Raw genomic sequence first — 18,389 nt, 5'->3', positions numbered from 1 at the left:
AGTGCACTGACGTTTTAGATCGATCAAAGAACATGCAGTACATATCCACGCCGTAGTAGATTAGTCAGGCTGTTCTGATTGTTGATAAGATATAATATAGTCATAAATTAATTTCGATCCAAATCAATCTTCATTGTTATGGTTTTTCCGCTAATACGGGAAATTTGATAGAATTAAGCATATCAACGTCCCATCAATATCAAATGAAAAAAGGGTCATTGCAAAATGAGGAAGGTCGATACACTTTTGGAACCAAAATAATACTCTTAGATACGATAGATAGATAGATAGATAGTAGAGTTTAGGAAGACGGAATTTTATTGTTCATTGAATGCTGAATGGATTTTGGTGCCGGGCATTGGAAAAGGTCAAAACTACATGTTTCTCTAGCATGAATATCATCATCACCAACGACGTAACAACCGGTCTAGGCCTGCCTTAATAAGGAACTCCAGACATCCCGGTTTTGCGCCGAGGTCCACCAATTTGATATCCCTAAAACCCCCCCGACCTACGCCATCGCTCCATCTCAGGCAGGGTGTGCCTCGTCTTCTTTTTCTACCATAGATATTGCCCTTATAGACTTTCCGGGCTGGATCATCCTCATCCATACGGATTAAGTGACCCGTCCATTGTAACCTATTGAGCCGGATTTTATCAACAGCATGAATATACTTCAACAAAAGAAATAAATTTGGAGTGAATTTTTCTTTACTGGTTGAAATTTTTCATTTCATTTCGGTCACAAATACTGCATTTCGGGAACCAACTGCCTCTTTTATTAGTGCTCCGCATTCTGGGAAAGAACTGCCGCCATCACTGGAACCAACTGTCTACTTTATTAGTGTGAAGGTACATTAATGGAGGAGACAGTTGGTTTCCGAAATACAGAATTTGTGATTTCAAAGAAAATTTTGGCCAATAAGGGAAAATTCTCCCCGAATTTGTTCCTTCTGTTGAACCACTGGCTAAGAACAATGCTCCAAAATCCAACTATGATGATTGTGCTTACTTAAACAGTCATTGTTATCATCAAGAACCTAAATAGTATCACGATTTGCTAATTCAAAATGAATTCAGGACTAAAGTGCGGCACTTTCAATTGTCCCACGTTGGGCGCCGTTTGTGGCAAAACCCACTCAGCTTTACTATTGAACGGGGATCTACCTCCTTTCCAAGGATGATGAGGAAGGTAAGAAAATTATAATTTGGATCTTTCTGTAAACTGGTTTTAAAGATATTGAACTCCCAGCTTCATAGGTTGGTGGAGTTTTTGGGGTTAGTAGAACTCATTTTGGATGAGGAATTCGCGAATAACAGAGTTATTGTGAGGATATCAAAGCTGTTAGGTAAAATATTGATTTGAAAGATAAGTTTCCTTTATTGGCTAATAATAATGTAAAATATATATCAATATGTATTTCGGGGACCAACTGTTGCATGGGAGGTTGCATGAGAAACGAAACAGGTACCACACAGTCGCTTACGATGAAAGCTGTAATTTGGCGTGCTAGGAAAATCCTTTTTAACTAGTGAGCATTTTATCCATTCTCAGCTGGCTGAATTGAACGCATTTTTGACATCTGATGTTATCACGAACGAGCTTGAAAACCACGTCTACGGCGTCGATCGTTGAATCAACTTGACGAAGACCAAACTGTTGCTCTGATAAGCTATCTCTATATTCCGTCTATTATAGATAAGTTCTGAGCATCTTTCCTACCATGCCTGTAAGACAAATCGGATGGTATGATCATGGATATCATGTGGTGCTGCCATCGCTTGACTTCCATGGCGAAACTACACCCAGCGAAAGAATTATATGTGCAAAAATATATTTGGTATGATTTCTTTTTATAATAATTGTTATTATTCATTGAGTACGCAGATAACTTCGTGTATGTGTGTAGTTTCTTCACACAATCGGTTTTTTTCATTTTCGCTCTGTTGCGGTACCGTTATTTAACAAAAACCTGCGGCGGCGTCTGTCTGTTGAAGGAAATATTTATATGTGCATTTCAATAGCGATAGTGTTTTGAAGCGCGCAGTGTGAAAGTAATTACGTTTTGTGAGTATTTTAATCAGTAAGGAAATTCAAGAAGAAGGTAAATTTATATTCATAGATTAAAATAGTTATTTTTCGAACAGAAAAATTTTTTTTAAAGCACTATGCCACGTGGAACCACTCTGACGGAAAATGAGCGTGGGATCGTAATTGGTCTTCATGAATCTGGTATGAAAATTGGGGAAATTGCTGCAAGAGTTAATCGCCATCGGAATACGATTAGAAACTTTCTGGACGACTCTGAAAATTATGCCAAAATCAAGCGAAGTGGAAGAAAACCCATGGTTTTTGATAGGACCAAACGGGAAATCGGTCGCCTAGCTGTGTTCAAAAACATGAGTGCTGGACAAATTAAAGCAGAACTGGATCTGCAAGTGACTAGGCGTCGTATTCAACAAATTTTACATGAAAGCAGTAACATTCGATATGAAAACCGCAGTGCCAAACCCAGACTCTTCCCTCACCATAGGAAGGCACGTCTCCAGTTCGCTGAAAAATATAAATTTTGGCACGAAGAGTGGCGAAATGTCATCTTCAGCGATGAGAAAAAGTTTAATCTGGATGGACCAGATGGTTCCTAAAAGTATTGGCGAGATTCCAGACAACCACGACAGACGCGCTACTCTCGCAATTTCAGCGGCGGATATTTGCTTTATTTCGCATAAAGTCAACGCGCAGATGTACGTGGAACTCCTTAACGATGCATTGTTAGACTTTGCTGAAGATATTTATGGTGAGTCCTTGACTTTTCAGCAAGACAACGCTTCAATACATTCTGCTTAGTTTACAAAGCAATTCTTTGCTTCCAAAAATGTGCCTTTATTGGAGTGGCCTGCTGTCAGTCCAGACTTAAATCCAGTGGAGAATTTGTGGAGTATTCTTTCTCAGCAAGTCTATAAAAATGGCCGCCAATTTGACACCCTCAAGGACCTCAAAGAAGCTATCAAGGAAGAATGGGCCAAAATCGACGATTCTACGCTCCATTCCTTAATTATCATAATTCTATGCCATTTAGATTAAGTCAAGTGGTTTATAATAATGGAGACCATACTAAATACTAAAATATCAATTCTTGTTTTTATAGCTTATCTTTCTTATTTTTTTTATAATCTAATTTACTTTTGCGCATATAAATATTTCCTTCGGAGCTTAATTTTTTCACTTTATATTGACTAAAAGAGCCATAAGAGCCACAGAATAAAAAGGGCAATCTATTTTTTGTATTCTTATATTAAACCTGTTTCAATAAAAAATATAAACAAAATCAAATAAAACCACTTTTGTTATCAATTTCAAAATAATTGTTTGCACATATAATTATTTCGCTGGGTGTAGATTTGGCCAAGTCGACCGATCAGAAAAAACTCTTTTTCCCCAAGTATGCCCCCAATACCCTGATAAACCAGTCGGGTTAGGTTTCAGCAGCGAATTTAAGGGATCTATTGAGAATAGTATCCAAAACCATTCTCCGGCAAATCTCCGCAAGTTCTTCTCCTCCTTGTTTATATTTTTTGTGGTCCCCTTCATGCGAGGAGAAGAGCGCCATCACAATATCGAGCAGAAGATGCGAGCAGGTCAGTTGTGGTGTTTGGTCTTATCTTCTTCGTAACATCCCTGTAGGTTGTTCCCCAAAGGTTTTGGCATGCCTCCAAGTAAAGTTTCCTGAAGCATTCTGGCTTTCAGGTCTGTATAGTCTCGACTGTTCGCGTATAATTTCTCTTTTTCTTCTAGATCATTGGCAGATCTTTCTTACTCGGAATCATGCAACCCGCAACTTTGCGGTTTCTTTGTTCCACTAATAGTTGGATTGCCTATTGGGGAGGATTCTACCTTTTGTGAAGCCACTATATCGGGATCATGGTTTTCTAGCACCTTTTTTGTGAACGCATCCCATTCAAAGGTTTTCATGGACCAGCACCGGGAAGGAAGCTTGTTTCGTGGCCCAATTTCGATCTGGAGGAGAATTGCCTGGTGGTCGCTATGAGTACAATGTTCACTGACGAACCAGAGAATTTTCGCCGCCAATGTGGTTTCCACATATGTTACGATTTGAGTTCGAGCCTGTCCCTCAAAAAGTGGAGACATTTCCGGTGTTTGCAACCACCAAGTCAAGCTCTACAAAAGTGTCGAGCAAAATACGGTTCCTGGTATTCGTAATTGGATCCATCCACGATCCAGATCCACAGCCCACGCATTGAAATCACTCGCTATGATTTTGGGGTTTCGACATTTTGTATCCGAGATTAGCATACCCAGCACTTCCTCGAATTCTACTATCGTCAGGCTTGGTGGAGCATAGCAGCTATATATGTAGGAGTCAGCTATTTTTGCCCTGATTCTATTTCTACTTCTACTACTTCTTGAATGGCTTTATCTACACATGCCCATATTGCCGCCTCGTAGGTTACATCTGTGGTCCAGGCACCATTCTTACTGTTTAGATTGCGCTCGTTGATTATGGCCACCTTGACCTCCCTGTCAAATATTGTCTGTGAGAGTAGGTCTTGAGCTGCTTCGCAATGGTTGAGGTTGATTTGTATCACCCTCATTCTTTCATTTCATCCAAGGCTCCCCTGAATACTGGGCATAGGTTTTTGATGGAGTATATTTGTGTACTATTGATAGAGGGCTGACAAAAAAACCGCGTGGGGAGTATGGCTCTTAATGATGCTGTTTCCTCCTTGAAAAGGAAGACAATTTACTAGTCGTTTAGGGTCGTATTTAGCTCCAAGCCCATATCCATATCATTAGGTAAACTTCATGCTCTTTGAACAGCGTTAACCCTTCTTAACGACAATGATTTTGGGTTTGTATCTGAAGGCTCTTACCACTCGATGACCAATTTAACAATGGTCCCGAATGGATTCATGATTGACATACGATTCTGTGCTGAATTACACTCTACTACCTCCTGTGACTCGTGCAAATATTTGTGAGTACTCATCAAACAAACCCTTGACCTAAGCAACATCTGTGCTCCTATGAAGGAAAATTTCACAAATCCGCTTCTATATTATTATCATTTCTCTATTATCAATGATTATTTGTACAGATATCTCAAAGTGCCTTAGTTATCAACTAACTATCGTACCCCCGTCATCAATTACCTAGTAAGGGAAGAACCTATGATTTTCTTGCTATCAAGATGCCTTGCAAAACACGACATTTCGTAATTACATCATTGTCGTTTTCTATTGTTCATTGTACGATATCTTCGTTATTATTGTCTAATGTTGATTGCGCATTAATCATCGGTTTTCCAAGTTTCTGTGAGTATCATCTGGTGCTGCGTTTGTCTCTGGATATATTTAGCAACTCTATAGTACCAATACACATTTCTGTGTCGATCAAGTAGTCGATAGTGCACTTAATTAAAAAACGTATCCCTGGATTGATGATTTGATAAAAGTCGTCTATCAGCTTGTTGTTTTCGCTCAATAGACATACGTTATTTGAGAGTAATCATCTGGAAGATAGCGGGTAACAATAGTGTTGAAAGCGTTGCAAATTGTTATTAAAATAATGTTGTCATTCGAAATGTACATATGCCTTGATAAGTTCTTTTTTCGGTCCTGATTATATTCGTACATATTCGAATAATGAGTGTGCCCGATAATGATGATGGAGAGGCGCACTATATCTGATTGGATTAGATAAAAACAGACTTCATTCCTATCTACCTCTCAGCGGTCCCACCAGCAAATAATAATTTCAATCCATTAGTACTTGCCATTAAGAGCATATGAGCAAATCGCAATGAAGACTCAAATACCGATAAGAAAACAACTACGGTCTCACTCACCTCAGTATATCTGAAGCTAAACTCCCTAAAATGCTGATATGGATTCTAAGTGCCGGGTGCACATTTCGCTAGGAAGCATAATCTACCAAGATACCGATATTGTAGTAACTTTCGGATCAAAAACATAATATACATTGATTGAGGACAATAGAAGGGGATTAGGCTGCTGTTGAGCCCAGAGTTTATGTGATGTGATACAGAAAAGTCTGACTAATTTGTCGCGACCCCGACTATCTTAAGCTTTGGACGACAATGTGGAAAAAGGAGATGACAAATGTTCTGAACACTGCTTCCTCTTTGAAGTCAAGGGAATATCTCTATTTCATGTTATCCTTTTGGTTCCGAAGAGGACATTCCTTGAAACTAAAAAACTTATTACTAATGAAGAAAGGGGTTTGAAACCGGGCTACTTGGTCAACTTAGTTTTTCTTTTTTCTTTCAATTTCTCTTTTGCGTTCCTGAACGCAGTAAGGAAGGTCCTTTGAATCTTATGTTACATTACACTTTGAACGCGAAAACGGGAATTATCTACCAAAAGTCAGAGGAGCAATGAGCCTTTTCTCGGCAATGTACCATAAAGATCCTTTCCCCCAAATTATACCAATAGTTAATATTTAGTCCTTGACACTCATCATTTTAAAAGGATTTCCTCATGTAAGTGAGCTAGTATTGCTTGTTGGGGTACAGTAGGTCGAAAGCATGATGAGGGCATACGCTGTCTAAACAAGATAGTTTACGTTCCTGCTATCTTTGTTCGGCCCTGGCTGCACCGTCACCAATCGCTATATTCGACAGCGAGTCTCCTTTAGTTAACGAAAGTCTATTCAGAATGGACTTTTGACCAATCCCAATATTTCATCTTCATTGCAGAAGATCTGACATACCCCTCAATTCACTAATCTCTCCTTATCAAATTGGGTAAACAGCAGAACACCTGTACCGATCGTTTTGTCTAAGGAAATAAGGAATCGTTTGAAAGAATTTGGTTACGTACTTCTAGGTTGACCTTAAAGGAACTGATGTATAACCCACTTTCGACGCGTAAGGAAATGACGCCAGCCACCTCCACCTCCAGTCTCTGCTCTGCACCTTTTCGTCATGGTATTGCCAAACCAAATTGGAAATTACATACGACACGATTTTAATTTAAAACCTAAGTGCAAAGGAAAGGAAAGTAAGGCAAGAGAGTTAAGAGAGTCGCTGATAACTTATGCCTGGAAAAACAATACGATCCAGCAACTAAGGGCATAACGAAATTGGAAGACATGATGGCTGGATCGACAAAACTGGAAGCTATACATTTTTAAGTCCACCCAACTACTGACCTATGCTGCGGTATCGACATCATGGGAAGAACCACCCGAGACGTACAAACTGCCTTCATCCAGATCGAGCAGGCGGTAATCAGCGCGAGATCTTGGGCTGCACATAAATGAAGGCAAGACAAAATATATGGTGGCAACGAAGACGAATCAACCAACAACATCAAACCGCACTGGTCAAACAGGAAGAATAAGGATAGGAGAATACAACTTTGAGGCCGTTTCTAATTTCCCCTATCTAGGGTCGAAAATCACAACCGATAACAGCTACGATGATGAAATCCGCGCACGGTTGTTAAAAACAAATTTTGCTTTAAACCAAGCCTTAGTAAAGTAAGCCGGATGAAAATTATGGAACGCTCAGTTCCCGTTAGATGTTATACCTACGCTAGGGTTAGTAAAGTAATCCAGAGCTAGCTCCTAAGCATTATATTAAGTATTGATTTTGTAGCTCCAGAAGACATTCCATAGACGGCAATACCTCGACTTCTGTTTCGTATATTCGGATGATGTTTTGGTCGCTTCTTCGTCAGAGTCAGACCACTTAGCCCATCTCGAGTGCATTTTTCAATGTCTCCTTGAGGCCAGTTTAGTCCTAAACGTTGAGAAACGCAAGCTCCGTAAGACACAGGTGAGACTCCTCGGCCACTTCATTTCCCCTGACGGAATACAGCCCGACCCAGACAAGGTGCAAGCGATTGCAAGCTTTCCGCGTCCGAAAACTGTAAAGGATTTGCGGAGGTTCTTGGGTATGCTAAACTTCTGTCGTCGTTTCCTGCCCAAGGCCTCCCAACACCAGTCGGTGTTGAACGCGTACTTGTTTGGCTCCAAAACAAAGGACACACGAAAGATTGTGTGGTCTAAAGAGGCTATCCGCGCGTTCGATAAATCCCGACAGCAACTGGCTGATACTACACTTTTGGTATTTCCTCGACACCACTAGCCGTTTTTTTGATGCCTCTGACATCGCAGTAGGTGCTGCTCTTCACCAAAAGGTGAATCGCGTTTAGCCTTCTGTAATCCTCACAGGGGCGCCATTCGCCATTTGGCTTAAGGACCATAATTTCATTAGCTTGGGAAACTGCCAGTTAAAACTAATGAATTTTTTTTAAATCCTGTTCAGTGCAGGTCGTCAAAATGAGCACTAACATAAAGCATGTCTTTGTATATTTTATTCCTGGCACGTCAAACTTTCGCACCAACAGCAGAGGATGCTCCTGATATTCTGGAAAGTTCGATTGAGTTGGGATTTTTTTGGTATTCACCTTTTTTTCAGCACGGGTGGATTCAAAGAATTATCCTGAGTTGCTCTTCCCCACTTTCAATAAAAGATTCTGCGACTCTAGCCCTGAAATCCTACATCTGCTGAATAATACTTATTCCCTACGATACAACGACCCTTAGCCGCGATCTGTAAATTGCAACCCAATAAAGTTACAGAATTCCAATTCTGAACTGTATGGAGGATTGAAAAACAACACAAGACACACAAAAATGAATCACAGCAGTAAATCGAGTAAAAAAGCTTAGTTTTCCGTTTCACTTTCGGAGAAAGTCCTTCAAAGGAACATCGGGAGTTGGTATTCAAAACCCACGTTCCTCGGCACCCATGGATCAAATTCAAGGAAATTATGGAGCGAGGGAGCATAAAGTCATAGTTTTTTGTGAAATATGGAGATGACATTCTAGCGAGCATACATGGAGACATACTGGAGGAAACACTACCAGGCTCGGACAAACTTAACAAAAACGAAGTTTACCATGAAATTGGAAGTACACGGTGAAATACCGATCTTAAAGGTCATCAAAAACTGAGGAAATTGAGTGGTACACAAAGTGGAGGGTTTTTCTGACAGTCAAAGACATTAGTAACTATGCGATTCCAAGAACACATTCAAGAAGCCAAAAATCTGCTAATGAAACATCTTTGAAAGTAAACAGCCAAGTGAGTGGTAATCAAGCCCAAATTGGAAGAACATAATGATGGTAAGAACTTTCCCTGTAAGCGATCCCGGCCATCATCATTCATCATTATCAACGGCGCAACAACCGGTATCCAATCAAGGCCTGCCTTAATAAGGAACTCCATAACTCCCGGTTTTGCGCCGAGGTCCACCAGTTGGATATCCCTAAAAGCTGGCTGGCATCGTTACCTACATCATCGCTCCATCTCAGGCAGGTTTTGCTTCGTCTTCTTTTCCTACCATAGATATTGCCTTTATAAACCTTCCGGGCTGGATCATCCTCATCCATATGGATTAAGTGACCCGCCCACCGCGACCTCATGGCATCGCTTATAGATTTCGTCGATATGTAGGCTACGGAATCGTCCATCTTCATGTCGGAGATTAGGAATTCATCGTCATAACTCTTATCGTTTGTGATTTTTGAAGCTAGATAGGAGAAATTACGGTCGCAAAGTTGTAGTCTCATATCTTTATTGTTCTCGTTTGACAAGTTCGATTTGATGTTGTTGGTTGGTTGCTAGTAGTAGGCCAGTAGTTGCCTTCATTCGTAGGGCTAAAACTCAGGTGTTACTCTTTGTTTTCATTCAACCATGTAGTGATCAATTTTACGTCGTTACAAGCGCTTAGACCACTGACTAATCCTTTATCCTTATCAGTATAACAGACCAAAATCGTTTGACAAATCATGAAGAATAAACTGAGAAGCCCATCGTGCTAAAATTTTGCAGAAATCAAGTTCTTAATTCATTGATCGGGAGTGCCGTTCCCACGTGCTCCAATGCGATGACACCTGAAACTGCACTCCTCTGGAGTGGCTCTTGGCGAGAAATCTTACCGGAGGTTGTCTGGTACAATGTGGATCGGAATAGACCTCTGGGAACTTGGGTTTCGAGAGAAATCTTGGGGAATATGTTTCCAGCTCAGATATTGGCCATTAGTCTCCTTGTGAGAGTTAGTTCTGATTATGTCTATATATCGAGCCGAGATCCTTGTGGGTACGATGTATAGACCAATTCCTCCGCCGCGGCTCTGATTCTGGTCTTGAATTCACTTCGCATCCAAAGGGGGCTGTAGACTCATTGGAACTCTATTGATTTTGATATGTTTATTTCCGTGATTTAGATTCCCTGTGGAAGTTCTAGAACGCCAATCGTGGTTATGCGAGTAGTGCACGCGGTTTTGAAAGAGAACTATTTCCTCAAAACTGGCTCAGCGAATTAAAATTTTTGATAGTCCTGCTTCTTCTTCATTCAGGGACATTGTAATGATCCATTGTGAAACGGAGGTAGGAACTATTTGCTTTATGGAGTAGAGAGACTTAGACCGAATTTACGGAAAAGCAGTCGGGCCTTCCAATTCTCCTATTAAACATAATAACAAAATTTTCATTTGTATTTGACCGAACTTCGTATATTCCTTATCACTGGCACTTCTTATTTTATACTGCTTTTTCATGAACGAGTTAATTCTTCGGTTGTGTAGTGAAAATAGTACTCAATGTAACTTTCCATAACTTCTCTAATCTTTTTGAAATAATAAAAACTTGTTTCTTTTTCGTTGGTGTGAATATTTATTCTTGCAAATACCGATATTTCGGGAACCACTTGTTCCCTTCATCAGTGCTAACAAGAACTTGTTGGAAACACCGCATAATTTCACTCAGATTCTCTAATCTTCTTCATTTGAAGAGAACACTATTATGTTTACTGGTTGCACCCGCTGAAGGGTTGAAACCTTACCCTAAATATATATTAGAAATTGAACATACAATATCCAATAGCGTGTGCAGTTTGTCAATTTGTGGATAAATGTTGATTTATATTTGTTGTTGTTGTTGCCCGCCACAGGCGGGACAATATCTGTTTTTATGTCACTTGCCATTGTAACAAGTTCACAATTTCATATTTTGTGTTATATGCCATCTTATTTATTTATTTGTTAATATTTAAAGAAACGTTAACTTTTTGCAGAAGTTGGACATTGGTCTTTTACATGACCTATTCGGCAGACTGGCTTCGTCTTGCTTCGTTGCAGACTAAACTATTTAAAAGAATCAAATTCGACAAGAATTTTTCTTCCCTCCTTTTGAAGTGAGATACTGTATTTCGGGAACCAAGTGGCCTCTTGGACTTCTGTCCAGAAGTCACAAATACTGTATTTCGGGAAACAACTGTCATTCCCATCAGTATGCTCCTTCCTCCGCACAGAAGAGATCATACTTATGAAGGAAAAATTGGTTCCCGAAATACAGTATTTGTTAATTCAAGTAAGATTCTTAGCCAATAAAGGAAAATTCTCTTCGAATTTGTATCTTTTTTGTTTAACTATTGGCTAACAGACGACCTTTAAATTTTAACTATAACCTATAATGGAGTTTTTGTCCCCAAGTAAGTTCAAGCTAGGCTGCTTGATAACACCTTTCACTATCGTCGATAATATTCTTCTATTCATTTGAAAATGAGCTTCACATTTGTAGGTAGAAATTGGCACTATCAACGGATGCATTTCTTGTGGATAAGCATAATATCAAAAGGACGAGGATAGTGTCTTTGAGTCCTGCCAAATAAGGACGATATAGCAGTAGATACCGCTAGAGTCTAGACCTGGTCACTTGATTTAACAAAGGTGCTTTTTCACAGTTTATGTAGCTCGCATTGCGCATAATCCACGAGACGAGTGAAAACGTTTTCCTTCTTGTTTTTCAGAACTCCACATGTTTGGAAGTACACCACCCCACAGTCCGGGAATTCTCCAAAATATGGGCACATGCATCTGCACATACGCAGTCAATTGAAGTATTCATACAACATTAAGCCAGATCCATTTCAAAATGGTATTGAAATTCCTTCAATTGAACCATTTGTTTAGTAAACAATGCACAAATATATACCGTATACGGGTAAGTATCTAAATTGATTCTTCATTTATAAATACATTATTTATATGGTAGATCCGTGCACACATGTGCACATTGCAGATTGCAAAATGACATGTGAATTAAAAATGACTGAACGTGATTTTCGAAAGACATAAACAAACTTTTAGCCGGCAAGATACAATACGGTACAATATGCATTTTATTAAGTATCTGATTTTATTTTCATTGTGCAGTAATTCGATATGATGAAATTACGTGTAAAGACAATTGTACATATACGATTTGATACATAGGCTAGACGCTAGGCTCGTAGATGTATAGGTATAGATACAATATATAGATGGCTCGTGAAGTACTTTTCTATGGCATAAATACTAGTAACTGACCTTTGTGAATTTTCTCCGATTAAGTATTGTACAATGTGTAATTCAAAGAAAAAACTTGACCTTTATAAAGGTGGGCATTGCTGAAATGGATACACATCCACGCATTACCTAAATGCAAGTATGTTTGTAGCAATGTGCGTACAATATGGAATATAGGCAACCATTTTGATATTTGTACGGGCAATTAATAGAATGAATTCAAATTAACTAGAAAAAGAAGTTCAAGCAGTGAGAACTTTTTTGGTCGCAATTGGAGTATCTGAAACTTGAACTGCACGATATTCTCCTGATTCCAAGAGAGAACAATGTTTTAGAAATAATTTTCTAATTAAATTTTTTAAAATTTTAATAATTGTGGATTCAGATAGGTTATGAAGGTCCTGGGGGTTAACGTGAGTATCTGCCGTGTAGGTATTAGGTTGTTGCACATGAAATGGCCGATGTGGCAATTAAGTGATGCTAGTTGCGATTTTGCTGTATCAAATCATCACCAGTTAGCGCTGTTGGTCTCGAATAATGATGTATAAATACTCTTACATTTAATCAAGGAGTCATTTCAGTTTTGACCATCGTTGTGAAAACAGTGAATAAAAAGGAAAAAAGGATGGAAAAGGGCCAAGAACGTATACTTTTCCTGTATGAGTTCAAACTCGGTCATAAAACAGTGGAGGCAACCAGGAACATTAACAGCGCATTTGGAGCTGATACGGTAAGCGAACGAACCACACGGCCGTGGTTCGAAAAATTCAGGTCAGGCGATGTAAACTTTCAAAGTGAGGCACGTGGACATCCAGGACCATCGATTGACAATGACGAGCTGCGTTTGCTAGTCGAATCCGACACACATCAGCCTGTGAGAGACATTGCTGAGAAACTAGACGTACACTATTCAACAGTTTCCCGGCACTTGCAACAACTTGGAAAGGTGAAAAAGTCGATAATGGATTCCGCATGCCCTTGCGGAGCAAAACACTGCGCTTCGAATGGAAATTTGCAGTTCTTTACTATCCACAACAGAAGCGATCCCTTTTTACACAGAATAGTGACATGTGATGAAAAGTGGATATTATACGACAATCTTCGTCGATTAGCATAATGGCTAGGTGCTGATGAGCCACCGAAGCATATGCCGAAACTGAGCCTCCATTTGAAGAAGGTAATCGTGACTGTTTGGTGGTATACAGCTGGAGTTATCTACTATTCTTTTTTGAAACCTGGAGTAACGATAAATGCACAGAAATACTGTGCCCTATTCGAGGAAATGCACCAAAAATTGAGTATTCAACGGCCGAGATTAGTCAACAGAAATGGTGTGATACTTGTTTACGACAATGCACGACCTCATGTATCTCGAACAACGGTTCAAAAATTGAACGAATTGCAGTTTAAGACTCTGCCTCATCCATTATATTCACCGGACCGTTCGCCAACCGACTACCAATTTTTTAAGCATTTGGACCATTGACTTCTACGAAACTGGCATACAAGCTCTTGTATCCCTCTGGGAGAAGTGTTTTGAATCGACTGACACCTATTTTGATTAATTAAATAAATTTTTGCAAGCTTTACAGTCGTTTCAAATTTTAGTGCCAAATCGGCCATTTCATGTGCAACAACCTAATATAATCCTACGGTCCACTTCTGACACGAATTGATTTGGAGACCACAATCAGAACTCCGCTATGACTTGCACAGTGGTACTGCCGCAACTAAGGGGTACGGCGCCCGAGTTGTACAGAAGCAACTCCATGCTTGAGCTCACAAGGAGCTCTGTCCACGATGTAGACATAACCATCATGAAACCCCTACAGCCGGGCCGAGAGTACATCTTCCAAGAATTCTCCTGGAGCATACGCTCTCATCCCGGTTCCCATGGTCACAGTTAGATACTAGACAGCTACCTCACTCTCCCTTGCCCCTCAAGGGGGGAAATCAGTGCGAGTACACACGATTTCAAATTGTTTTGCCCTTGAGCATGAGCGAGATGTACCGAAAACCCGATCAGCTGTGTTTGACATACCGCCCGGACTTGCCAATGTATTGGTGAGATTGGCAAGTTTTTGCTTATGTATAAGTGAATACGTGAAACAACTTTTTGCTATATGGGTGAGAACGCCGTAGTACCAGAATAGCAAAAGCTCACCGATCTCTCTCTTACCAATACGATTTGGCGAAGATTATGCCTTTTCCTTGTTTAGCGTCTCTGATGTGTACAGATAAGCTTCTACAAGCACATTTGCAAGTGGGGTCATTTTTGTAAAGGTACTGCCTATAGTAGATCTACTGTGCCCATGGTAGCAGATAACCTACAGTGAGGCTTCGTGGCAAGAGCTACTTCAAATGAGTCTCTTGCAGACTCGGATCTGATCGCCCTCCTCGAGTACGTGTGTGTGAATAGAGAATAGAGAAATTAGGAATTTAAGAGAAACATAACGGTAAAAATGCCATGATGTATGACTTGGAGCCGAAGAAATAGTGGAAGCTACACGCTGTTGCTAGTGTTTCCGATGATTCGAAATCAATGATTAAAGTTTGAAAAAAAATCTTGTGTAATAATAAAAATCATTTAAAGCTTCTAGTTAATTAAACTGGCCACATTTGAACTGAAATTATGGAATCTTAATAACAGTCTTAACACTGAGAAAGAGAGAAACCGATTCCCGAAATGCGGTATTTGATTAAATAAAGCCGAAAAAGAAGAGCCTTTTTCTTTTTTTTTCAAATTACTGGTCACCAAATCACTTGAAAAATTGCAAATTTGCTCCAAATTATACATTGATGTCAAAAAGCGAGGACTCATTCGAAATTAAATGAAAACAAGAATAACCTCAACAAGACAGTTATAGGAAATATGTTACCGGAAAAAATACTGAACTACGATGAAGATGGCAGAAAAACATAAGGATGCATACAGGTGAGGTTTTTTAAATTTTTCTTTTATTTTTTGTATTAATTTACTATTTCTCTTACGAGCAAACGTTTCCTTTTCCAACAGGTGAGGAGGATTTTAACTAATGAATAATAACCCAGAAGCAATTAACAAACAAATCGAAGTTCACTCCATAAGGTGAAAAACAAAGCGCAGATATTATTTTTTTCAATCTATCCACATAAAATAATATAGCACTTGAAATATGCCTATAAAAATTAAAACAAAATTACAAATTTATATACAATGGTGAAACAAATAAAGAAATTATATATAGTAAATAGTTCGTGTATTTGTTGTCCCTTTTCGACCAATATATTGTAAATAAACTTTACTCTCAATTTATTATAGAAACATTCAACGCCCACTATTTACGAAAATATCATTTGAATTTTAGCAGAAGCAACTTCTCTAAAATTTAGAGTTGTTGTCTTCAAATAAATCATTGGGGTAACGAACAAGACCTGTTCTTTTCAAAAAGTATCCGACCTTCATTGACGAAACGACCAAACTCTTGAGGGAGGGAATTGATGTTTTTTTTAGGCATACCTAATGAACTTACCCAATCTTTTCACGGCCAGCACATAGTCGCTGCTATGTTGTTGAAAAAAGACCAGAGTAATTAGGTGTCGTTGGATACTGTTTTGTCCAGAATGAAGGAAAAAGTTGAACAACGTAAGCAAGGGAGAAACTATACTCAAAATTAAACAAGTGTTTGAGAACGACGCAATAGGAATCATGCAGGTATGAGAGTGGTATTACCACTTTCAAGACGACTCTTCTGGGGAGAGTGACAGATATTTTAATAGAACCTCAACATTCTAAAAATCATTAAATGAAGACAGTGGTGATGTCGAATCATCGAATAATAATTGAAAAACTTACAGATGCAAAGTCGCTCCACATAGTACTACCATTACCATTACCAAGGAGTTTTATGTCACTTTTGAAGCAATGAAACACAAACTGCCAACCTTATGGATAAATAAGGGGTGGCAAGTTCTCTGTGGCCACGCCTTTGTTCATTCTTAGCACATCATTATAAATCTTTTGCCAAACGTAACAGACTTATGATTCGCCAACCCTCCTGGTTTCACTCTGTGCTAACCTCTGGCTTTTCTTCAAGCTGCAAATGCTTGCTCAAAGTTTTCAGACCAAAATAAACACAATGAAGAATGACATACCTGGGAGCCACATAAAAAGAAGATTGTCGGCGTTATTTGCAACATTAGTACAATAGGATGGGCAGTGTGTAGTAGCTTAAAGGGAGTGCTTTAAAAGGGATTAATGTTAAAAAAAATTATTTGAATCAATTTTGATTCTAAGAATAAAAATTGGGCACTTTTTGAAAAAACCTCGCATTTCGATAGAACTATCAACGTTACATCATTTCCCAGTACTTCGGATAAGAAACAGTGAAGCGTTCAATGATTTGTCGATGATTGTCGAAAACTACGTAGGCTAGGTATGCAACAGGCAATTTAGATCACTAGAAGAAAAGGTGTGTGAAACGTTCCGTAAAAAAGGAATTTTGCAGTATTTTCACAGGCGGTTGATTCTCGGTGAAGTATTCGAATATTTTTCGCGATGTTAGGTTAGGTCTCTCCTAAAGGCGGACGTCCAGATTTTTATTAAAGAAGACCTTTCCGAAATATTTTCATTTGCGCTCTGAGGAAACCGGGCAGCTGCAAATCACTGGTTGAAAATAACCGGACCCTCTTCTGTCCAATTTTCTTCACATGAGCTCTCATGTCTACACTTTTAAGAAAAAATAAAAATATTGCTCTCCCAAAATCAATTTTAACGAAAAGGTTTTCAATGACCGCCATGGATGTATACTTCTCTAACCGGCGCGCGTGATTCTTTCCGACCTCTGTATGCAGAGCAGACTTAACAGTGCATAGGTTGACTCCATCATTGTTGAGCTGGACCTCTGGTAAGCCAACCTTTTTACCTTCTGATCTTCTGCCCTACCTTACCCATTACGTGTTTGCGATTATATTTAAGTGGACCAATTACCATCTGTCGTCACTTTCGGTCACGCTGCTCCCAGGGCAGCGGTGAGGCAGCGTCTGATGAGTTGCCTCTGCCCTGGACGAAAACGTCAGTCAACTTTTTTTGCTTTAAAGAAATTTTTTTCTTATGATTCTTGACATGATAAATGTCATAAAAAAATATAATAAAAGATAAATATTAAAAGACGGGTCAAAATATTCAATTTTTTCCTATTGCCTTGTTGTTATTGGATTCTAAGATTTCTGTTTCCCTTTAGACGAGGTTCCTCGGTTTTTAATGGAATTATGTCTTTGATAAGACCGTAGAAAAATCAACATTGCATGCGACCAGGTGAGGAGACAAACTGTTCCCTGAATTGCCTACCCTCTATTCTTCTGGTTGAACACTACTAAGAAGAATTCATTGGCAGGTTTTCAAAAGAGAATGGAGGTTCCTGGTTTGTGGGGCAGATCCGTCTTAATTCGATCCATAGCATTATATTCAAAAATTTTAAATTTATAAGGAATGGAAGCTAAAATTGTGGGGGAGCGGTATGAGTATTCTCGTGAGTCACTAATATTGTTTCAGGCAAAACAACGGGCCTTAAATTCGAGGCCTTCAAGTATTTGAGGTCTTGTGTATACTATTTTCATTTCCATTCTACTTAGTGGCAAAGTTCAAAGCAAAGTTTCATTCCTTGCTTTCAGCTCAAATTAAATAGAATACATTATTACTTTATTGTAGCCATAAACAAACCAAGAAAGATATTTCAAAACATTTACATGGGAAACATCAAATCAAATAAACTACAAACATTCATTCTACTGGAAAGATAGTCAAATCCATCTTCTTCTTTATTGGCCTTTGTTTCGTTTGGTGGGGAGGTCGGCTCATCTGAATCGAATACGCCATTTTTCTTGGTCATAGGTTTGGGTCGAATGGAGTTGGAGGCCCTCAAATCAACATTAAGCGTGTCAACCCATAGTTGATTTGGTTGGTCTTTTGGTTGTCATCTCAATCAGCGAGAATTTGACCGACTATACTA

The 18,389-nt window shown here is 39.1% G+C and overlaps 1 protein-coding gene and 1 long non-coding RNA gene across 8 annotated transcripts in view; one reads left to right on the top strand and one right to left on the bottom strand.

Annotated features, from left to right (window-relative positions):
- LOC119656681 (solute carrier family 41 member 1) overlaps positions 1-18,389 on the bottom strand; it is a 193,580-nt gene that overhangs the window by 83,351 nt on the left and 91,840 nt on the right. The window lies entirely within an intron of this gene.
- On the top strand, positions 648-15,603 carry LOC119656683. 5 transcript variants are annotated; one of them, XR_005250077.1, is made up of 7 exons: positions 648-1,192; positions 11,127-11,246; positions 11,436-11,543; positions 11,633-11,781; positions 11,862-12,055; positions 14,993-15,334; positions 15,416-15,603. It is a non-coding gene; the product is annotated as an uncharacterized LOC119656683 (long non-coding RNA). The 5 variants fall into 5 exon arrangements; XR_005250076.1 differs by having other exon boundaries at positions 11,127-11,543; positions 15,210-15,334; XR_005250074.1 differs by having other exon boundaries at positions 11,127-11,543.

This window comes from Hermetia illucens, chromosome 5 (assembly GCF_905115235.1).
Source record: "Hermetia illucens chromosome 5, iHerIll2.2.curated.20191125, whole genome shotgun sequence".
NCBI lineage: Eukaryota > Metazoa > Arthropoda > Insecta > Diptera > Stratiomyidae > Hermetia > Hermetia illucens.
Note: the sequence above shows the minus strand (reverse complement) of the source record. Positions and strands in the feature narration are given on the sequence as shown.